Here is a 24,044-nt window from a genome sequence, read left to right on the forward strand (position 1 = left end):
AGTTGTATGCTTATTCTGGTTAGTTTCAATTCTCCAAGGTCTAGTTTAGTGTATAGTGAATACGGCATTAAATTTATACTAGCACCTAAGTCTGCCAATGCTTCTATTGAACTAAGACTACCCAGAAAACATGGAATTGTGAAACTTCCTGGATCAGATAATTTTTCTGATATCTTATTCAACAGCACTGCTGAACAATTAGCATTCATAGTAACAGCCGAGAGTTCTTCCATTTTCTTTCTATTTGAGATTAGATCTTTCAAGAATTTAGCATATCTAGGCATTCCTGAAATCACATCAATGAAAGGAAGATTTACATTTATCTGTTTAAACATATCCAAGAATTTGGATTGCTCGACTTCAAGTTTCTCTTTCTTCATTTTACTCGGGTAAGGAAGTGGTGGTTGGTATGGTTTAACATAAGGTTTAGCCTTAACTGTGTTATCTTCATTAACCTTTTCAACTACCGGTTATTTTTCCTTATCTTGATCAGGTTGTGGTTCTTGTGGAGCAGGAATAGTTTCATCAGAAGTTACAGGTATTTCCGGTGGTTTAAGTGTTGTACCACTTCTTGTGGTAATGGCTTTAGCTGTTTCATTCCAGGGGTTAGCATTTGTATCACTAGGTAGACTTCCCGGTTTTCTTTCACCTATTAACCTTGCTAGGTTACTTACTTCTTGTTCCAGATTTTAAATAGAAGCTTGTTGATTTCTAAATGCTTGAGCATTTTGTTCATTGGTTTGTTTTTGAGATGTGAAAAACTGCGTTTGAGTTTCAACTAGCTTCGTCATCATATCTTCTAAATTCGGCTTTTTATCATCGGTTTGTTGTGGTGGTTTGTTTTGAAAATTCGGTCTTTGCTGATTGTAATTATTATTAGATACTTGTTGATTGCTAGGACCTTGTTGGTTGTTGTATGGAATATTTCTGTTATAATTCTGGGTTTGATTGTAAATCGGTCTTGGCGGTTGATAATTATTCTGATAATTATTTCCAGGCCTTTGGTTTAGGTATGAAATATTCTCTCTTTGTTCCATTGTTAATTCAATACTGAGACAATCTTTTATCAAATGTGGTCCTCCACACTGCTCACAACTAATTCGTATTGAGTGAATATCTTTAGTCATCTTTTCCATTCGTCTCTCGACAGCATCTATCTTTGCAGAAATGGAATCTAAGTCATGGCTAGAATCGGCTCTACCTGCTTTAGATGATCTAACGATATCTTTTTCTTAGTGCCACTCATGTGAGTGGGAAGCAGTGTTATCAATAATTTTGTAAGGATCAGTTTCGGTTTTCTTCATAATAGAACCACCAGCTGCTATATCTATGTCTTTCCTTGTAGTGATGTCGCATCCTTGGTAGAATATTTGTACTATTTGACAGGTGTCTAAACCATGTTGCGGACATCCTCTTAATAACTTTCCATATCTTGTCCATGCCTCATATAGAGTTTCATTCGGTTTCTGTGTAAACGTAACAATTTCTGCTTGAAGTCTTACGGCTTTAGATGCAGGAAAGAATTGTTTAAGAAGTTTGTCAACTAAAACATCCCATGTATCGATCGCCCCTTCAGGTAACGATTCCAACCAATCTTTGGCTCCTCCCTTTAAAGTCCAGGGAAATAACATGAGATATATCTGTTCATCCTCCACTTCTCGGATTTTAAATAGTGTGCAGATCCTATTAAAGGTAGGTAGATGTTCATTTGGATCTTCCTTCGGCGCACCACTAAATTGGCATTGATTAGTCACCATGTGTAGAATTTATCCTTTGATTTCATAATCTGGCGCAATAATGTCTGGATGAGTAATTGCGTGACCTTGGCCAGTGCGTTTAGCTCTCATTCGGTCTTCCATACTTAAAGGTTCCAGATTCTCCATAATTGAATTTGTTGAATCGGAATCACTAGAGGATTCTGATTTAATGGTTCGTTCCTCAACAATCTCTGTTTGAATGATTGGTAGTTCCGGGGGAAAGTTTAGTGGTTCAGGATCTACGAACCGTTCCTGAATATTCTCCGGATTCTCAATTGTGAGGTCGGGTTCAAAAAATGGATTATCGGAAATTTGAACTGAAGTACTTGGTCGGCTGGATGACGATTCTAAAGAGAAATCAACGGCGGTTATATTTGCTAAATGTCTTGATCTAGTTACAGGTGGTGAACGTACAAAAGGTGATGAACGTCTTGCTCGGTGCATTCACTGAATATCCTATTAGTTTTTAAAAGGAAAGAAAAATTATAATAAGTTATCCAATTAATAGACTTTTCTGATTTTGCCCACGTTTTGAATAGCCAAAAGATGCAGCAGAGGGGCAGGATTCGTTTGGTCTCAATATAATTGAGGACTGTTTGGCTCCAATAACCCGGTCCACGTACAAATCCAACTATTACTACGAACCAGAAAATTTTGATGTCTATCAATTTAACCACTTAAAATAAATTTTCGTAATTTTAAGAAATTTAGATAAGGAGTAGAACAAAAATCTATGTCCTAAAACTAGAATAACGAGAAATAAGAAAGAAAAAGAGTTCGTCGGAAAAATGTCGAAAAAGAAAAATGGTTGAAAAATAAAAGGTGATGGAAAAATAAAAGAAACTTATAAAACTTAAAAATACTTGACTAACCTAACCTTATTACTACAAGTAACTTAAAATTATAATCGCAAATTGAAATTACTAATTGGAATGATAATTGATACATAGGTAAAAGTCGTCTAAAAATATTAAAGCTTACAAGAAAAACTAAATCCCAAATGGAAATAAATTAAAAATAAACTAAAACTTAAAAAGGCGTTGCAAAATTCTAAAGCACTTAAATCTTAGTATAAAGAAAAAGCACTTAAGGAATTCTACGGCAAAACCTAAAAATTTAGAAGTAAAAATAACTATGGCAAAGACTATGAATTAAAACTAAATATGAGCGAAAAATACAAAAGTTACGCTAAAACGATTAAAAAGGGACAAAATATAAAAATATACAAAAAGTTGTAAAAAGTACAATTTTTATAAAAATATTATTTTTATATTATTTATTTAATAAAACTACTAATTTTATAATTTAATTAAACTAATTTTACTAAAAATACAAATTAATTAATATCTAAAATTAATTAATATAATAACTAAACCTAATTAGGGTTTAATATTAATAATAATTAATAATATTCCGTAATTAATGCTGTCGGCAGGTTCAGTAGGGCGTGTCAGATGGGCTCATGCGATCGCATGAGTCCTCAGTTGCCCAGCCATGCGATCGCATGGGCTAGGGTTTCGGGCCATAGAGTGGGCTGCTACAGTACAGGCCGAAATTTAATTTTTTTTTGCTGTAAAATATAAAATATATTTATAAATTAAATAAAACTTAAATTTTTACAAACTAAAAAAATAGAAATAAAGAAACTTTATAAAACTTAAATATTTACCAAACTCTTAAAAAAAATATTTATATTTTTGTTTTTCTTTTAATATTTTTGAATATTTAAAACGTATTTTTACAAAAGCGTACTAAAAAATCTTTTTTTTATATTAGCATTGCGCTTCCGGCTTTTAAGCTAGAATGATGTCCCCGGCAGCGGCGCCAAAAATACTTGATGTGGTAGCGGAGTGGTATAAAATACTATTAATTTTTACAGAAAATACTATTAAATACGATAAAATTTTACACAAGATATTTATTTATTTATAGAATGGATATACTTAAACCTTGCTACAACACTTATAGGCAGTGTACCTAATCGTACAGTAGTGTAGTTTTTAGTAAGTCCGGTTCGTTCCACGGGGAATCTTTTTAAACAAAGCTTAACGCTTTATTAGTTTACTTTTATAAAAATACAAATATATATATATATAAGTAATATTATTATTATAAAGGGGGTTTTTTACCGTTTAATGACCGGTTTGTCGATTTTAAAACTTTAGTCGCAGTTAAAACCAAATGTAAAATATTAAAAATAAATACAAGACTTAAATTAAAGCATAAAGTAAATAACGATAATGAAATTGCGAATAATAAAAGTGCGATAAAATAAACTTGCGATAATTAAAAAGTACGATAATTAAAAGTGCAATACAATAACAAAAAATGCGATAATTAGAAGTGCAATTAAATATAAAATAAAGGAAATTAAATATGAAATAAAAGAATTATGCTTATTTAAACTTCCGTAATCATGATGTTTGACGTGTTGATTTTAGTTTTATGCCCATGGGTTAATTGTCCTTTGTCCTGGATTATTTAATATGTCCGTCTGGTTTTTGTCCATAACAGTCCATCAGTCATAAATATAAAGTGCGAGTGTCCTCGTCAAATTATCCTTATACCCGAAGTTAAATATTCCAACTAATTGGGGACTTAAACTGTAACAAGATTTTAATACTTTGTTTAATAATTACACCAGGATGTCGACTGAGTGTAACCCAAGGTTTTAATATTTTGTTATCAATTATACCAAGTGTCCTTGTACACAATTTCACCCCTGTTTTAATTATTCTAGTGGCTATTAATCCATTCCAGTGTCCGGTTAAATGAACGATTATTCGTACATATAAATACCCCGCCCATCGTGTCCGATTGAGTGTATATGGTAATTTATAGGGACGCCCAATTGTAAATCTTTATATTAACATTAACAAACTATCATTTAGTTAAACAAATATAAAGCCCATTAATAGCTCATAGTCTAATTTCCACAAGTGTCGTTCTTTTGTCCAAACCCCAATTATGGTACAAAGCCCAATTACCCAATTTTAGTAATTAGCCCAACATCATGATTACTTCGGATTAAATAAGCATAATAATAACTTAGCTACGAGACATTAATGTAAAAAGGTTGAACATAACTTACAATGATTAAAAATAGCGTAGCGTTACACGGACAGAATTTTGACTTACACCCTTACAATATTCGCTAACATACCCTTATTATTAGAATTAAAATTAAAATTAAAATATAAATTATAAATATATATTTTACGTATATATGGAGAGAAGAGAAAGATAGATGGATTTGTGGTGCACCAAAGCTCGATTTTTATAGGCATGTGGGCTGGAACTGGGGCTCATGCGATCGCTTGGATTTATGCCTTCCAGGCCATGCGATCGCATGGCCAGCTGGGGAGGCTCATATTTGGTTGTTTTCTTCTGCCGACGGTTTTATAAATAATATAATATATTAAATAATTATAAGAATTATTTAAATATTATATTATATTTATGTGCATAGTTGACTTGTAATTTTTAGTCCGTTGCGTCGATCGTTGAGAGTTGACTCCTGTCCCGGTTCCGGATTTTTGAACGTCCTTGCGTACAATTTTATATTTTGTACTTTGCGTTTTGAATCTTGTACTCTTGTAATTTCGAGACGTTTCTTATCAATAATTGGAACCTCTTTGATTGTCTTTTGTACTTTTGAGCTTTTTGGTCGTTTGCGTCTTCAATTCGTCGAATCTGTCTTTTGTCTTCACCTTTTATTATTTAAACGAATATCACTTGTAAATAGAACAATTGCAACTAAAAGCTTGTCTTTCTTGAGGAATAATGCTATGAAATATATGTTCGTTTTTAGCATTATCAATGCACTTCCAAGCACAAACCGTGCCCAAAACTAACCAATAATCACTAACACAAGTGAGAATGGTCCTAATACGCCAATTAAACCCGAACTCAAGTGTTAAACACGCATCATACCCATTTTGACACTAAAACCCTAGTTTTGACCCATTAAGTCAAAATCTCACCATTTACAAGTTTTAACACCAAAACACATTTAACTCGGTTTAATACTTCAACTTAATCCATTTTAAGTTTATAAACCTCATTAAATCGCCAAATGGGTCATAATCACCACCAAACCCTAATTTGACCCAAAGTCACAATTAGTCAACCAAATAACCTTAAATGGGTTTCAATACTTCCATAATCACTAACTTAAGTGATTAAACTCAATTTCAAGTCCTAAACATGGCCAATTAGTTCACCAACCCAAAATCCACCAACAATTAACAATAAACCCAATTACAAGCATCACTAAACCCATTTCATCATCTAAAAGGGTTTTTCATCAAACTAACTCAAACCCTAACTTGAATATCAAATCAAATAGATGAAATTCAGAGTTTGAGCTTACCTATACCACCACAACTTAGCTAGGAACGAAAGGAACAACTTTAGAACTCGAGCTTTTGATCAATTCGGCCTCCTTCTTCACCAAAACCCTAAATCTCTCTCTAGAATCTCTCTCTCTCTAAAATAGTTTGAGAGTGATGAATGGATGTGAAAATGATCCAAAACTGATCCAAACCAGCTAATATGGCTCACAAATCCGGTCCCAAGTGAAATTACCCAAATACCCTTCATTTAAACCAATTAAAACAAAGGATTCTGTCAGCGCCAAATGGCGCAGCGCGCCCCAAACTCGCGCGGCGCGCTATCCTACTGAAACAGTTTTTTTTGCATTTTAATTTATATACAATAAAACCCACACCCTTGAACACCATAATACACAAGTATACAAGATAAATATTCGGGTCTTACAACTCTCCCCCACTTAAACTCGATCACGTCCTCGTGATCCTCGTCACTTAACCAAACGGACCACACTCCACGGTCCTCAAACATACGTCCCAATATGACTTTCCTAGGCAACTCTTCCCAATGAATCACCTCTAACAACCAAAATCGTCACACGCGATTTAACAAATCACAATCCGAGCACTAAAACCATGCTCAATCCCTCACATCGGGAAACTCAAACCAATCTCGAACTGAGATATCAACCCTCTAGCGTAACATTACCAAGTACAATGCTAAAAGCAACCAAGTTTAAATCCTAAAGTCAACAATCCGAAACGATAAAGACCGAACCAAACGAACCCTTTCGGATTACACCAATCACTAAACATCCTTTGTAGTGCGTGATGTTATGCGAGGTGTATATAAATTAGTTTATATTTTACTAGGAAAATACTATTAAATACAATACAATTTTACACAAGATATTTATTTATTTATAGAATGGATATACTTAAACCTTGCTACAACACTTATAGGCAGTGTACCTAATCGTACAGTAGTGTAGTTTTTAGTAAGTCCGGTTCGTTCCACAGGGAAATCTTTAAACAAAGCGTAACGCTATATTAGTTTACTTTTATTAAAATACAAACATATACATAAGTAATATTATTATTATAAAGGGGGGTTTTTACCGTTTAATGACCGGTTTGTCGATTTTAAAACTTTAGTCGCAGTTAAAACCTAATGTAAAATATTAAATAAATAAAAGACTTAAATTAAAACTTAAAGTAAATAACGATAATGAAATTGCGAATAATAAAAGTGCGATAAAATAAACTTGCGATAATTAAAAAGTACGATAATTAAAAGTGCGATTAAATAACAATAAATAAAAGTGCGATAATTAGAAGTGCAATTAAATATAAAATAAAGGAAATTAAATATGAAATAAAAGAATTATGCTTATTTAAACTTCCGTAATCATGATGTTTGACGTGTTGATTTTAGTTTTATGCCCATGGGTTAATTGTCCTTTGTCCTGGATTATTTAATATGTCCGTCTGGTTTTTGTCCATAACAGTCCATCAGTCATAAATATAAAGTGCGAGTGTCCTCATCAAATTATTATTATACCCGAAGTTAAATATTCCAACTAATTGGGGATTCGAATTGTAACAAGGTTTTAATACTTTGTTTAATGAATACACCAGGTTATCGACTGCGTGTAAACCAAGGTTTTACTACTTTGTTAACAATTACACCAATTACCCTTGAATGTAATTTCACCCCTGTTTTAATTATTCTAGTGGCTATTAATCCATTCCCGTGTCCGGTTAAATGAACGATTATTCGTACATATAAATACCCCGCCCATCGTGTCCGATTGAGTGTATATGGTAATTTATAGGGACGCCCAATTGTAAATCTTTATATTAACATTAACAAACTTTCATTTAGTTAAACAAATATAAAGCCCATTAATAGCCCATAGTCTAATTTCCACAAGTGTCGTTCTTTTATCCAAACCCCAATTATGGTACAAAGCCCAATTACCCAATTTTAGTAATTAGCCCAACATCATGATTACTTCGTTTTAAATAAACATAATAATAACTTAGCTACGAGACATTAATATAAAAAGGTTGAACATAACTTACAATGATTAAAAATAGCGTAGCGTTACACGGACAGAATTTCGACTTACACCCTTACAATATTCTCTAACATACCCTTATTATTAGAATTATAATTAAAATTAAAATATAAATTATAAATATAAATATAAATTTTACGTATGAATGAGGAAGAAAAAGATGATGGATTTTGATCAGAATTCGGTTGGCTTTATAGGCAGTTTTCAATTTTGGGGCTCCGCGACTCGCGGTGAAAACCTCTTCAAACTCCGCGAGTCGCGGAGGTTACTTTTACAGCTCAGTCCTTGGAGTTTTTCTCTGCCGACGGTTTTTATTATATATATAATATATATATAATTAATATAATTAATTATATATTATATTATATTTATATACATAGTTAACTTGTAATTTTTAGTCCGTTGCGTCGAGCGTTAAGAGTTGACTCTGGTCCCGGTTCCGGATTTTCGAACGTCCTTGCGTACAATTTTATATTTTGTACTTTGCGTTTTGAATCTTGTACTCTTGTAATTTTGAGACGTTTCTTATCAATAATTGGAACCTTTTTGATTGTCTTTTGTACTTTTGAGCTTTTTGGTCATTTGCGTCTTCAATTCGTCGAATCTGTCTTTTGTCTTCACCTTTTATTATTTAAACGAATATCACTTGTAAATGGAACAATTGCAACTAAAAGCTTGTCTTTCTTGAGGAATAATGCTCTGAAATATATGTTCATTTTTAGCATTATCAAATATTCCCACACTTGAGCGTTGCTTGTCCTCAAGCAATATTATCTTGTAATACTAGAATCACTTCTTTATTCTTCACACTTTGTACATCAGTGATTTCTATACGGTGGTATAAACAATGGTAGTAACGATATGGTTTACAGTCCCACATGACTATAAAAAATTTAGATCCATTAAGGAAATTGGATCTTTATGAAAACATTTGATCTTTTGAAAATTAAATCTAGTTTTTTACCCTAGATAAGTTTTCCGGAATAACCCTTTACCGGTGTTTGCAAAATATTTTTGTGGGTTTGGTGGGTTTCAGATTTGAAAATTTTAGCTCAAAACTTGCGGTTTTGTGTTACCCACTTGCTAACCTTGTATTTGGAAAGCAACACGTCCAGTTTACTTGTCCTGTATATTACCTTTCGGTAAACTACCGTCCGGTTGAAAGGAAAGCGTTGAACAAGCAACTGTTAAGGCAATGTCCCGTGACATGCAGATGATTATGGTCTATAACGTGTCGGACGTAATTACTATCCTTGGTAGGAGCAATAGTAAAGCTCACCCTTATAATTTTTCGGTATGGCACAAGGTCCTGTCTTTGACCACTATGCAACCACCGTTCTTACGGTTGACACCCGATTTAGTTCAGGTGACCTAATGAATTCCAGGTGAATTCCTAGGATTTTACGTTCAATGGTAATGAACGCATTGAAAATAGGGTTTTCAGAAAACAAATCGGTTTGTAATTTTGATCAAAATATTTTCTCGTTCAAGCTCGAGTTTAGATATCATTGAATTCCATGAGTTTGTAATTCTCAATCTTTAAGGTCAATCTCTAGGATTGAGTAATATCAGTCTTAAAAGCTGATTTTTAATTTTTAAGGAGATTATCCTTTCTGGGGATCTGATTCATTAGTCTTATCAAGCTAATTTGCACGGTGCCCCCCCATTGTACGAGATAAATCCTTCTCATGGTTAGGATAAATCTGACCACTTGGCGACCCTGTTTAATGCTGAGATCCGTGGATTTCCTGCTGATTTTAGAGATGACTTTTCTAGATTTTTCGTCAACCTACAGCTGGTCTGGACGACAACTTCATGACCTAAATCAAGAAGCGCGTTTCTTTTTCGGAAGACTTTACTTCCTTTTAATGATGGAATTGATTCATCGTGTAGATCCATCTCTTCTTTTCTTTCATCGGGTAAAATAGTTTAATTTAGTCCAAAGCAAAAGTATTTTCAGTTATTTGTTACAGATATATGTGACATATGTTTAAGATAACTTGGTAAATTTTCCCACACTTGGCTTTTATTTTCTTTTTATCGTCCTCTATTCCATTTTAAATGAATTTTAACATTTTAGTTTGTTTCTCAATTTATGTCCTTTTTGAGGTAACAATAATTTCGGTGTTAAAACCTAGTTTTATCGTTCATAAATATGTATAAACATGATTTTGAATTCATTTAATTGAAAATTTTGAAAAATTTTACTAGAAGTGGGTAGTCAGTATATAAGACCAGGGATGTTCTTTTTTATCAGAGAGCACTAGATTCTAATACAACTACTGCTTTACTAGTATTTTTAATGGTAACCAAGTGTTTAAGATAAAAATTTTAAAATCCGAAAGAATTTAACCCCTTCCCACACTTAAGATCTTGCAATGCCCTCATTTGCAAGAAATCAGTAACAATTTAAATTATTGAGGGTGATTAGTGTGAAAATGATTAAATTTTACCAAAGTTTCCAAATATATTGGCGTTTGTTTGCTGAATGATAAATGGTGCACATCATTTGTTCATTCCGTCTTGTTGTTATTTCACATATATTTTGCATCTTGTCGTCAAAATTAGTTGCTTTTGCTGAACTTAATGCCAGTCTTTGAAAATGCGTTGTTTTACCCTGTTGTGTACATAAGATAAACTGCAAACATATATACATATTTTTGAAGTTTGGTTTATTATCCCACATTCAAAAATTATTAAAATCTAAGAATAAAAGTTAGATAATTATAAAAATGATTACAATATTAACAAAAGTATTAAACATATCAATAATTACAAATTACAAAATAAAAAAAAATAATAAGTAAACTAAGGATGATATTGGTACCAATAGGGGTTCCAGGAATAACCATAAGTGCTATAGAATGCTTCGGCAGGGTCATACGTAGGATATGGTGGCTGCATCTCTATAGACCAAGGAGGGAAGATGGGTTTCGGTGTAGGAATATAGTTTCTACCTATATGTTGGCAATGAGCTATGATCTGGTTCTGATGAACTTGCCAATCTTCAAATGCTCTCTGTCTAGCATTTTCGTATTCCTGAGAAGCTATAAACCTATGCATTTCTTGCATCTCATTCCCCCCTCCTACATTACCTTGTTGCTGGTTTCTCTCCACCTGTGGATGTCTACCATGGTATCGTACTGCGACGTTATTTCGCCTCTTCAAAACTTTCGCACCATGGTATACATTTAAACCTATAGTATCGCGGGGTTCCGGCTCTTCTAGTAATAATCCCCCCCGACTTATATCCACACCGAGATATTCACCAATCAAAGTAATAAAAATACCACCTCCTATTATGCTATGTGGTCGCATCCCCCGAACCATAGCTGATAAATAATAACCCACACAATATGGTATACTTACAGCGCTTTGTGGGTCTCGAATACACATATGGTAAAACAAATCATGTTCATTTACTTTTTCTTTGTTCTTACCCCTTTGTGTAATCGAATTAGCTAAAAACCTATGTATCACTCTTAATTCGGCTCTATCTATATCCAAATAAGAGTAATTTCCCCCTTTGAAACGGTGATGGCTTGTCATTTGACTCCACACACCGTGTGTATCAAAATTTTCATCTATCTTTCTACCGTTTAGTATCAATCCTCTACAATCGGCAGACGCTAACTCCTCAGGCGTATATATACGTAAAGCCTGAGCCATGTCCAGTAAAGACATGTGGCGCATCGAACCGCCTAACAAAAATCTAATAAAAGAACGATCGGTTAAACTAGCTACCCGATCATTCAACTCTATACTACATAACAATTCTTCACACCATACTTTATATACAGGTCTGCGTATGGTGAATAAACATATCCAGTCATTAAAAGAAGAATTACCATACCTCTGTACAAGTAATTCCCTAATTGGCCCGGCCAATTCTACAGCTTCTAAGGGTCCCCATTCTATGACCCTCGGTACCTCAACAACCTTAGAATGAAGAGTATGCAAACCCCGTTGATATTTTGGATAATCTATCCAAAGTCTGTCAAATCTCAGGTTCGGGTGCAACTCTTCCAAGTGCATATCGGAAAAGGTCATGACTGGATGAGGTACATCCTGCTTGTAGTAGTTATCCACCTCCTGTTGTTCCAAATTCTCAGCAGGAGCATTGCGGGCTTGGGATGAAGATTCACCCCTTTCATTCTGCAAAACACATCAAACACAAATTTTGTGCATCCAAATATGCATTAGTGTCAGCAAAATCATCAATCAAAATAATTACAATGACATTATCAATTTATATCAAACTTAAGCTCATTTTCATATTTTCATCAAATCTACACTTTTTCAAATAAGCATATACGAAAATGTTCGCCAAGTTCATAAGCATTCAACTCAAATAACATGTCAAAATAATCATTACTAGCAATTAAACAAGTCTCAAATGGCATTATCTTTCAAAAATCAAGTTCATGAATTTTAGACTTGAAAAAGTCCACTTTAATTCTCAAAATCATGTTTAGGCTCAAAGTTTGGATCATTTAACTACCTAGACATGTTACACTACTCAATTTAGCAACAATTCATGACAAAAATCGGCCATAACCTGTTTATATCAAAAAGCCCCAAATTTGCTCAAGAACACAAACCCTAGATTACTTAAAATTTGAAGTTTAAGGCTTCTAATCATGTTAAACAGCATCAATCTAGGTTATACAAGCATAATACATAAACAATTTAAGCCTAATTACACTAAAAAGCATCAAAATCAAATTGGGGAAAAAATAGCTCAAGAACACCAAATTTCGGATTAAATGGTGTTTAGGTGTAGAAATTTACCGTTTTTCTTGAGTAATTCTTAGATAGCATCTTTCTCAACATGATTTTAGCAAAAGATTTGATGATTAACGGTTAAAAATTGGGATTTTTGGAGTTTTTTCTCGGGTTTTTCGGGTGCAGTTTTCGCAGGTTGTTTAAGTTGAGGAGTATGAAACTGAGCTGTTGCAGCTCTTTATTTTTTTTCTGTAATCCGACCTCTCCGCGACTCGCGGAGGTTTTGCACTTCAAACTCCGCGACTCGCGGAGTTTTTTTTTTTTTTTTTTTTTTTTTTTTTTTATAATCATTAACTTATTAAAACAATTAAGTAATTAATTTTAAAATTTTGTTTCCCTTGTTATTTAGGACGAGGTCGTTTCGGATCGATGTCCTAGTCCGTCCCTCGACAAAATTTTAAAATTTGTCTTTTTGTAGCGATTGTTTTAAAAGCTAAGATTTTTGGATTTTTTCAATGTTTTTGGCATACTCTAATTCAATAAGATTAAAAATAATGATAATAAAAGTTCTCGTCCCTCCCTCGGGTAAAGCAATTTCAGTTCAAAGACCTAGTCTTCAACTTAAGACGAATTTTAAAAATCATATTTTTAACTTAATGAGATAAAGTAAATTTTTGTTTTTAAATTCACACAACTTAAATATGAAATTCAAAATTAATATTAAAAATTCACACCAAATTTAAAATTTAAAATGCATAAAATTAAAAATTTATATTTTAAAAATTAAAAATTCACACCAAACTTAATTTAAAAATTTATAAATTCATACCAAACTTATATTAATTTTTCAAATATTTATAATTTTAAAAATATTGTTTTTACAAAGTTTACAATATTAATTTAAGATTTAAATATTAATTTTAAAAACATGGTAAAAATAGAATTAAAAATTTTTTTGTCTTTTTATCCCACTTTAATCAATCAAATATTATCAAAAATATGCGCCCCTCTTTTTGGTAAAGTAATTTCGGTTCCAAGACCTAATTTAACTCATGACGAATTTTTGAAATATTTTGGGTTGATTGATTAAAGATATTTATACCTTAAGAATAAACGTTAAATTTCGCAGTGATGTAATAAATTTTTGAATGATATCAATAATTTCGGTCGCCAAACCTAATTTTATTTAATACCAATTTAATACTTTTTAGCGAACAAATTAGCGTTTATTATCAAAAGGTTAAAAATAAAAAAAAATAAAAATAAAAACTGTACAGACATACCTGTGGAATAGATTTCTTAGTTATATGATCTATCCCATTCATAAGATAGTCGGTTTAATTGATTTTCCATGGCTACATAGGCGTAACCTCGAGCATTCAGTATCTTTTCTTCTAAACATATGAACGGTCCGTCTCTGCATAAAGTAACAAATTCGGTATTTGAATAGGTTTGATTATTTGAACATTTACCTCCATGTGACCATTTTCCGTATTTGTGACATCTTTCTAGGTGTCGTGCTCTTCTTTTCGCTGCGGATTTTGATTTTCCTTTACCAAATTGTAACTTATTATCTTCGCATCTGGATTCTTTTCTAACTCCGTCCATTCTTTCTCTGATTACTGATACTATTTCACTCGGTAGTATGTCATTATTACGTTTAGTGATCAAAGCGTGTAGCATTAGACCATGGTTTAGTTCACAGGCAGTCTTCATTTTGTAAAAACCTAAAAAATAAAAATTCAGAATGGGGGGAGAAGACTAGTTCTTTAGGGTCTGCTAGGGAAAGACCATTCGGGTTCCATTCTCGGAACTACACGAGAACAGAACAACTAACTCTAGATAGCATTTTCTTTTTAGAACATTTGAATCTCCCCACACTTAGGTAGCCGTGGTGTCAAAATTGTGATTAACTTCATCGTTAATTTTTCTTGGTCCATAATCAACTTGCATATCCGTGACTTTTTCTTTAAGCCATTGGTCGGATTCCTGTGTAATTTCCACAATTTCAACTAGTTTCTCCTTTTCTTTAGGTGATAGATTGGATACTAACCGGTTACATAACTTAAAGTTCCCCTTGGTTCTAGCATCGCGAATCCGTTTAATAAGTTTCTTCATTGAACTATTAATAACGGGATCATTTAATTTCGTATCAACAACGGGGTTCTTTGTTATCATGTCATCATTAGGTGTTACTTCATTTTCCCCACACTTAGGCGTTTCATTATTGCTAAGTATTACCGTTGGAGTTGGTAAAAACACATGGTTCTTACCAATTGTTTTTACTGGTTCAACGGTTTTGGCTGGTGGAGATTTAGACTTTCGAATCATAAAGGTGATCGATTTGTCACCACTTTTAAGTGTCATTCTTCCATTTCCTACATCAAATAACGCCTTGGTGGACGCTAAGAATGGCCGACCTAAAATTAGAGGAATGTTTGGGTCCTCTTCTATGTCAATGACAATAAATTCGACTAGAAAGGTTAAATTGCCTACTTGAACGGGTAGGTTGTCAGCAATTCCAACTGGGTGCTTAATGGTTTGATCAAAGAGTCGAACACTCATATCCGTTGGACTTAACTTACCTACTCCTAATCTCTTATATAATGAAAGAGGCATAACACTTACACTTGCACCTAAATCTGCTAGTGCATCATACATGACACAATCACTAAGTAGACAGGGAACAATAAATTCACCCGGACCACCTACCCTAGGTGGAGGTTTTGGTGGAACTGTCTTCACCGGGTTTACTTCTACGGCTTTTGTTTCTTGTACTTTCTTATTCTTTTTCTTCTTCTTCTTTCCAGAAGTATCACAATCTTTATTACTTATTACTTGCTCATACTCAACTCCTTTTCTTGGAAACGGGATGGGTGGTTTGTATGGTGCCACCACTGGCTTTACATACTCGGGTGGTGGTGGTGTAACTTCTTCATTGTTACTCTCATCTAAAACCTTCCCATCTTCTGGTGCTGGTTTTTCAGAATTCGTTGAAACCATATTAACATTCTCATTCCGAGGATTTACTTCAGTATTACTTGGTAGCTTTCCTTGTTCCCTCTCACTCATCATGCTAGCAAGAGTACCTACGTGTTTTTCTAGATTCAAAATGGAAGCTTGTTGAGTTCTTAATGACTGATCAAATCTCTCGTTCGTTTGGGTTTGAGTTTCAATAAATTGTGTTTGAGATTCAACTAGCTTGAATACCACGTCTTCCATATTTGACTTTTTCTCTTCGGTTTGTTGTTGTGGTTTATATAAGCCAGGTCTTTGTTGATTGAAAGTGTTGTTTTGAGTTGGTTGGTTATTCGGACCTTGTTGGTTATACCAGTTATTTTCGGGTCCTTTTGGATTGTAAAGAATGTTTTGATTTTGATTGAAATTTAGCTTTGGCGGTTGATAATTATTTTGATAATTATTTCCAGGCCTTTGGTTCATATAGGAAACATTCTCTCATTGTTCCAATGTTGGTTCAATGTGACAATCTTTCAATAAGTGTGGTCCACCGCATAGCTCACAACTGATTCGTATTGCGTGAATATCTTTATTCATCTTTTCCATTCGTCTTTCGAAAGCATCTATTTTTGCTGAAACGGAATCAAAGTCATGGCTAGAATCGGCTCTAGCCACTTTAGATGAACGAAAAATATCTTTTTCTTGGTGCCACTCATGCGAGTGGGAGGCTGTGTTATCAATAATTTTGTAAGCTTCAGTTGCGGTTTTCTTCATAATGGAACCACCAGCTGTTATGTCGATGTCTTTTCGTGTAGCAACGTTGACACCTTGGTAGAATATTTGTACTATTTGATAAGTGTCTAAACCGTGTTGAGGACATCCTCTCAACATCCTTCCGAATCTTGTCCACGCCTCATATAATGTTTCATTTGGCTTTTGTGTGAACGTAACAATTTCTCCTTGAAGTCTCACGGCTTTAGATGCCGGAAAGAATCTTTGAAGAAATTTTTCAACTAAGACATCCCATGTGTCAATCGCCCCTTCAGGTAACGATTCTAACCAATCTTTGGCTTCTCCTTTTAAAGTCCAAGGAAACAACATGAGATAGATCTGCTCATCTTTCACTTCTCGGATTTTGAATAGTGTACAAATTCTTTTAAACGTACGAAGGTGTTCGTTAGGATATTCATTCGTGCACCACTGAATTGGCATTGGTTAGTTACCATGTGTAGAATTTGTCCTTTGATTTCATAATCTGGCGCATTAACTTCTCGCTTAATAATGGCGTGACCTTGGCCCGTGCGTGTGGCTCTCATTCGATCTTCCATACTTAGAGGTTCCGTTACTTCCATAATTGAATTTGTTGAATACGAATCACTAGAGGATTCTGATTTAATGGTTTGTGGCTCAGGAGGAATAATTAGTGGATCAAGATCTTGGAATTGTCCTTGAATATGCTCCGGGTTCTTAATTGTGAAGTCGGGTTCAAAAGATGGATTATCGGAAATTTGAGTTGGAGTTCTTGTTCGACTAGATGACGATTCTAAAGAAAAATCAACGACGACAATATTTGCTAAATGTCTTGATCTAGTTACAGGTGGTGAACGTACAAAAGGTGGTGAACGTCTTGCTCGGTGCATTCACTGAATATCCTATTAGTTTTTAAAAGGAAAGAAAAATTATAATAAGTTATCCAATCAATAGACTTTTCTGATTTTGCCCACGTTTCGAATAGCCAAAAGATGCAGCAGAGGGGCAGGATTCGTTTGGTCTCAATATAATTGAGTACTGTTTGGCTCCAATAACCCGGTCCACGTACAAATTCAACTATTACTACGAACCAGAAAATTTTGATGTCTATCAATTTAACCACTCAAAATAAATTTTCGTAATTTTAAGAAATTTAGATAAGAAGTAGAATAAAAATCTATGTTCTAAAACTAGAATAGCGAGAAATAAGAGAGAAAAAGAGTTCGTCGCAAAAGGTCGAAAAAGAAAAAATGATTGAAAAATAAAAGGTGACGGAAAAATAAAAGAAACTTATCAAAACTTAAAAATACTTAACTAACCTAACCTTATTACTACAACTAACTTAAAATTATAATCGCAAATTGAAATTACTAATTGGAATGATAATTGATACATAGTAAAAGGTGTCTAAAAATATTAAAGCTTACAGGAAAAACTAAATCCCAAATGGAAATAACTTAAAAAGAAACTAAAACTTAAAAAGGCGTCGCAAAATTCTAAAGCACCTAAATCTTAGTCTAAAGAAAAAGCACTTAAGGAATTCTACGGCAAAGCCTAAAAATCTAGGAGTAAAAATGACTATAGCAAAAACTAAGTTTAAAATTAAATATGAGCTAAAAATACAAATATTACGCTACAACGATTAAAAAGGGACAAAATATAAAAATATACAAAAAGTTGTAAAAAGTACAATTTTATAAAAATATTATTTTTATATTATTTTTTTAATAAAACTACTAATTTTACAATTTAATTAAACTTATTTAACTAAATAAAACAAATTAAATAAAAAGCAAATCTTAAAATAAAACTAATAATAATAATAATAAATATTAGGGTTTAAATAAATAATAATTAATAAATACTCCGTAATTAATACAGATTTAGGGTTCTGTCGGTGGTGTCAGAGTCACTCCGCGAGTCGCGGCAATTAAAGCATCAAACCCCGCGAGTCGCGGGGTTCCAGAATTCAGCTGACAGGTTTGAATATTCGACGCGTTTTTTCTTTATTTTTTATTTTTTTTTTATTTTCTGTTTTCTATTTTTTAATTAATAAAAGATATTAAAACTTATATTTTTATAAACTAAAATAAAAATAAAGAAACTTATAAAACTTAAATATTTAACAAAATCTTAAAAATACTTATATTTTTGTTTTTCTTTTTATATTTTTGAATATTTAAAACGTATTTTTACAAAAACGAATTTTAAATAGAAGTAAGCTAAAATTTTTTTTTTTTTTTTATATATTAGCGTTGCGCTTCCGGCGTTTAAGAGTGTCCCCGGCAGCGGCGCCAAAAATACTTGATGTTATGCGAGGTGTATATAAATTAGTTTATATTTTACTAGGAAAATACTATTAAATACAATACAATTTTACACAAGATATTTATTTATTTATAGAATGGATATACTTAAACCTTGCTACAACACTTATAGGCAGTGTACCTAATCGTACAGTAGTGTAGTTTTTAGTAAGTCCGGTTCGTTCCACAGGGAAATCTTTAAACAAAGCGTAACGCTATATTAGTTTACTTTTATTAAAATACAAACATATACATAAGTAATATTATTATTATAAAGGGGGGTTTTTACCGTTTAATGACCGGTTTGTCGATTTTAAAACTTTAGTCGCAGTTAAAACCTAATGTAAAATATTAAATAAATAAAAGACTTAAATTAAAACTTAAAGTAAATAACGATAATGAAATTGCGAATAATAAAAGTGCGATAAAATAAACTTGCGATAATTAAAAAGTACGATAATTAAAAGTGCGATTAAATAACAATAAATAAAAGTGCGATAATTAGAAGTGCAATTAAATATAAAATAAAGGAAATTAAATATGAAATAAAAGAATTATGCTTATTTAAACTTCCGTAATCATGATGTTTGACGTGTTGATTTTAGTTTTATGCCCATGGGTTAATTGTCCTTTGTCCTGGATTATTTAATATGTCCGTCTGGTTTTTGTCCATAACAGTCCATCAGTCATAAATATAAAGTGCGAGTGTCCTCATCAAATTATTATTATACCCGAAGTTAAATATTCCAACTAATTGGGGATTCGAATTGTAACAAGGTTTTAATACTTTGTTTAATGAATACACCAGGTTATCGACTGCGTGTAAACCAAGGTTTTACTACTTTGTTAACAATTACACCAATTACCCTTGAATGTAATTTCACCCCTGTTTTAATTATTCTAGTGGCTATTAATCCATTCCCGTGTCCGGTTAAATGAACGATTATTCGTACATATAAATACCCCGCCCATCGTGTCCGATTGAGTGTATATGGTAATTTATAGGGACGCCCAATTGTAAATCTTTATATTAACATTAACAAACTTTCATTTAGTTAAACAAATATAAAGCCCATTAATAGCCCATAGTCTAATTTCCACAAGTGTCGTTCTTTTATCCAAACCCCAATTATGGTACAAAGCCCAATTACCCAATTTTAGTAATTAGCCCAACATCATGATTACTTCGTTTTAAATAAGCATAACAATAACTTAGCTACGAGACATTAATATAAAAAGGTTGAACATAACTTACAATGATTAAAAATAGCGTAGCGTTACATGGACAGAATTTCGACTTACACCCTTACAATATTCGCTAACATACCCTTATTATTAGAATTATAATTAAAATTAAAATATAAATTATAAATATAAATATAAATTTTACGTATGAATGAGGAAGAAAAAGATGATGGATTTTGATCAGAATTCGGTTGGCTTTATAGGCAGTTTTCAATTTTGGGGCTCCGCGACTCGCGGTGAAAACCTCTTCAAACTCCGCGAGTCGCGGAGGTTACTTTTACAGCTCAGTCCTTGGAGTTTTTCTCTGCCGACGGTTTTTATTATATATATAATATATATATAATTAATATAATTAATTATATATTATATTATATTTATATACATAGTTAACTTGTAATTTTTAGTCCGTTGCGTCGAGCGTTAAGAGTTGACTCTGGTCCCGGTTCCGGATTTTCGAACGTCCTTGCGTACAATTTTATATTTTGTACTTTGCGTTTTGAATCTTGTACTCTTGTAATTTTGAGACGTTTCTTATCAATAATTGGAACCTTTTTGATTGTCTTTTGTACTTTTGAGCTTTTTGGTCGTTTGCGTCTTCAATTCGTCGAATCTGTCTTTTGTCTTCACCTTTTATTATTTAAACGAATATCACTTGTAAATAGAACAATTGCAACTAAAAGCTTGTCTTTCTTGAGGAATAATGCTATGAAATATATGTTCATTTTTAGCATTATCAGTGCGCCATACGACCAATACGCAACCACCGTAACATCATAATCCAACGGCTAGAACCGATAGCGCCCAAAACGACTATGGAAACGCAAAACCCAAGGTGTACGAAATCAACCATCGTCACACCCGTAACAAACATGTGAGCGAAACACGGCTATCGCCTCACTAATCCCACAACATGGTCCTCACGACCCCACCATCGACGTATAAAACGACCGATAGTTCCCGCAACATGGTCCTTACGACCCTACCATTGGTGTATCAAACAACCAATAGATCACACGACACGAAGGCTGGCCGAAAACACACGCGCCCTAGTGAATCCGAACTACACGCGACTCACTACCTTCACCACAACAACAATCGGGAATGGCCGAACTACACGCGCCATAGTGAATCTGAACTACACGAGAGTCACTATCCCGGAGGAATGCCCGAACTACACGAGTCAATTGTGAATCAAAACTACACGAGATTCACTCCTCAATACAATGACCGAAACCACACGAGTCATTCGTGAATCCGAACTACACGAGATTCACTTCCACAACATCGAGGTTGGCCGAACTACACGAGCCTTAGTAATCCAAAATCACACGAGATTACTACCTCAATAAGATGACCGAACTACACGAGTCACCATGAATCCGAACTACACGAGATTCATTTAGTTAAGATGACCGAAACCACACGCGTCATCGTGAATCCGAAACCACACGCGATTCACAATCTCAACATAGGAATGGTACTCGCATTTCCCACCGGTACTCGCATTTCCCGATAGTGTTACACCATACCGACATAACACTACTCCCTTGATGAAGTCAGCGGACCCCAAAGGTCATACTCCACCAATCTCAACACCGGATGAAGTCAGCGGACCCAAAGATCATGCTTCACCGATATAACACCACGCTCATGATGAAGTCAGCGGACCCCGAAAATCATGCTCCACCAATCACGTATTCCCATGATGAAGTCAGCGGACCCTAAAGATCATGCTTCATCAAACAACCATACCATAATCGAGCAAGAACCACCTATACCAAACATAGGTACAAAACAATAATTCTCTAAAAGAGAATCCGACACACACATCCCTTAACCGAGGGATTTCACCTTGCTTGCCAAACACGTCCATTATCTCTCAACGAGATTTACCACATTACCACCTTGGTGATAATTCAAATCCAAAATCATAAGTACAATTTAACCGAAATTGTACTCTACCACAATCGACCAAATCTAGGTCCCGACACAAGTTTTGGTTTACTAAAACATTGTCCGAAATCTCACACTAAAACCTCCTCGTGCGGGAGTGTAACTCCTCCACTTGGAATTACGTTCCATAATCGCATCTCGTACACCCGTATAATGCTACCAAAGGTAGACTTTACCAATAATTGGGTTCGCACGGCTCATCACCATGTCTTGTTCCAACTTTGAGCATACCAAGGATCCTAACCTATCCTTGAACATTTCGAACGAAAAGTGTACCACAAATTACACGAACTATACACTCGCAATCATCCAATTGCTTTAGTTTGTCGAATTTCACCTGATCACTCATGAACCTAAGGGTTTCACTTCGGTACCCTAAGTACAATGTAACCGCAACACAATCGGAGTCGAACACCACGCTAGTAGGTATAAAAGAGGCACCTAATGTCCCGTCACGTAGAATCCTTTACCAACATACATCGAGATCCAAAACACTCGATTTCTCGGGTTTCATCTCACCCGTCGAACCTCATGGTTCATCAACTTCAACACGAGAGCGAACATGCTCTAATATCCGAACACCAAAACTCATTTCCATGGCTTGGTAGAGACATTTTCCAAATACTAAGGAATGCTTGGTTACGCCAAGTCTTACGCCCTTCGCCCGTCAATCAAACATCAACATAGGGTACTTCCATTAGGAACGTCACCCATAGCATAACATGCACAACAAAGGCATACAACTCAAACTCAAACGCCATTTAATAAATAATCAAAAGACATATTTATTAAAATGAAGCGTACCTTAACGTCTCCTTGCCGCACCCGTCCCCACTAACTTGGGACATTCTGACTTACGATGTCCTTCTTTTTGGCAATTGAAGCACACCATACCATCACCCTTTGGTACCGAACATTCCCAAGACTTGTGACCCCTCACGCCACAATTGTAACATCTAGCCGCACTAGAATCCGACATACCCGTTCGCGTACCACCCGTGCTCACACTCGGACCCTTAGTCCTCTTACTCGGAGCACCATAAGAAACGACCATTCGCTCACTTGAAGGTTCACCCTTTTTCGATCGTGAATACGACTCGAAACCTCTAGCCAAGTCGAATAATTCCGGAAACGATTTCGCTTGACCCCGGCTAATTTTACTTTTCAAGTCGTCATTCAAGGTCCGATAGAAATCTCCCATCAACAAACGATCATTCCCCAAATACTCCGGACAAAAACGAGCCTTCGCCATAAAGGTTGTCTTGAGAGTACTCAAATCCATAGATCCTTGTCGCAAATTTCGCAACTCATTACGCAATTCCCACAAATCGGCCGAAGTTCGGAACTCCTCGAAGAATTCCTCCTTAAAGTCGTCCCACGATAAAGCCATAAACGTCTCGCCACCGACAAGATCAATCTTACCATCCAACCAATCCCTTGCCCTACCCCGCAACAAACTCGTAGCGAGTCTCGTCTTTCTCTCGGGTGAAAGGACCCGTCCTAATCCATTCGGACAAAGTCCATATCGATTACAAACGATTCACAATAGTTGGTTACATCACGAGGTACTTGACCTCTATATGATACATTTTACAAACATTGCATTCGTTTTTAAAAGACAAACTTGCTTTATATCGAAAATTGATGACATGCAAATCATTTCATAATATATTCAACTATAATTGACTAAATAATAATCTTGATGAACTCGACGACTCGAATGCAACGCCTTTTGAAATATGTCATGAATGACTCCAAGTAATATCTTTTAAATGAGCAATTGTACAGCGGAAGACTTCTTTCATACCTGAGAATAAACATGCTTTCAAGTGTCAACCAAAAGGTTGGTGAGTTCATTAGTTTAACATAAATAATCATTTCATAGTTTTAATAGACCACAAGATTTCATATTTCCATTTCTTATAAACATATGTCCCA

General features: G+C 34.2%; 1 non-coding gene across 1 annotated transcript; it reads left to right on the plus strand.

Annotated features, from left to right (window-relative positions):
• The first annotated feature begins 16,714 nt into the window (after positions 1-16,714).
• LOC139887303 (small nucleolar RNA R71) lies at positions 16,715-16,821 on the plus strand. Its single transcript, XR_011773140.1, has one exon. It is a non-coding gene; the product is annotated as a small nucleolar RNA R71 (small nucleolar RNA).
• Positions 16,822-24,044: the final 7,223 nt, after the last annotated feature.

Source organism: Rutidosis leptorrhynchoides, chromosome 1 (assembly GCF_046630445.1).
Source record: "Rutidosis leptorrhynchoides isolate AG116_Rl617_1_P2 chromosome 1, CSIRO_AGI_Rlap_v1, whole genome shotgun sequence".
Classification (NCBI taxonomy): Eukaryota; Viridiplantae; Streptophyta; class Magnoliopsida; order Asterales; family Asteraceae; genus Rutidosis; species Rutidosis leptorrhynchoides.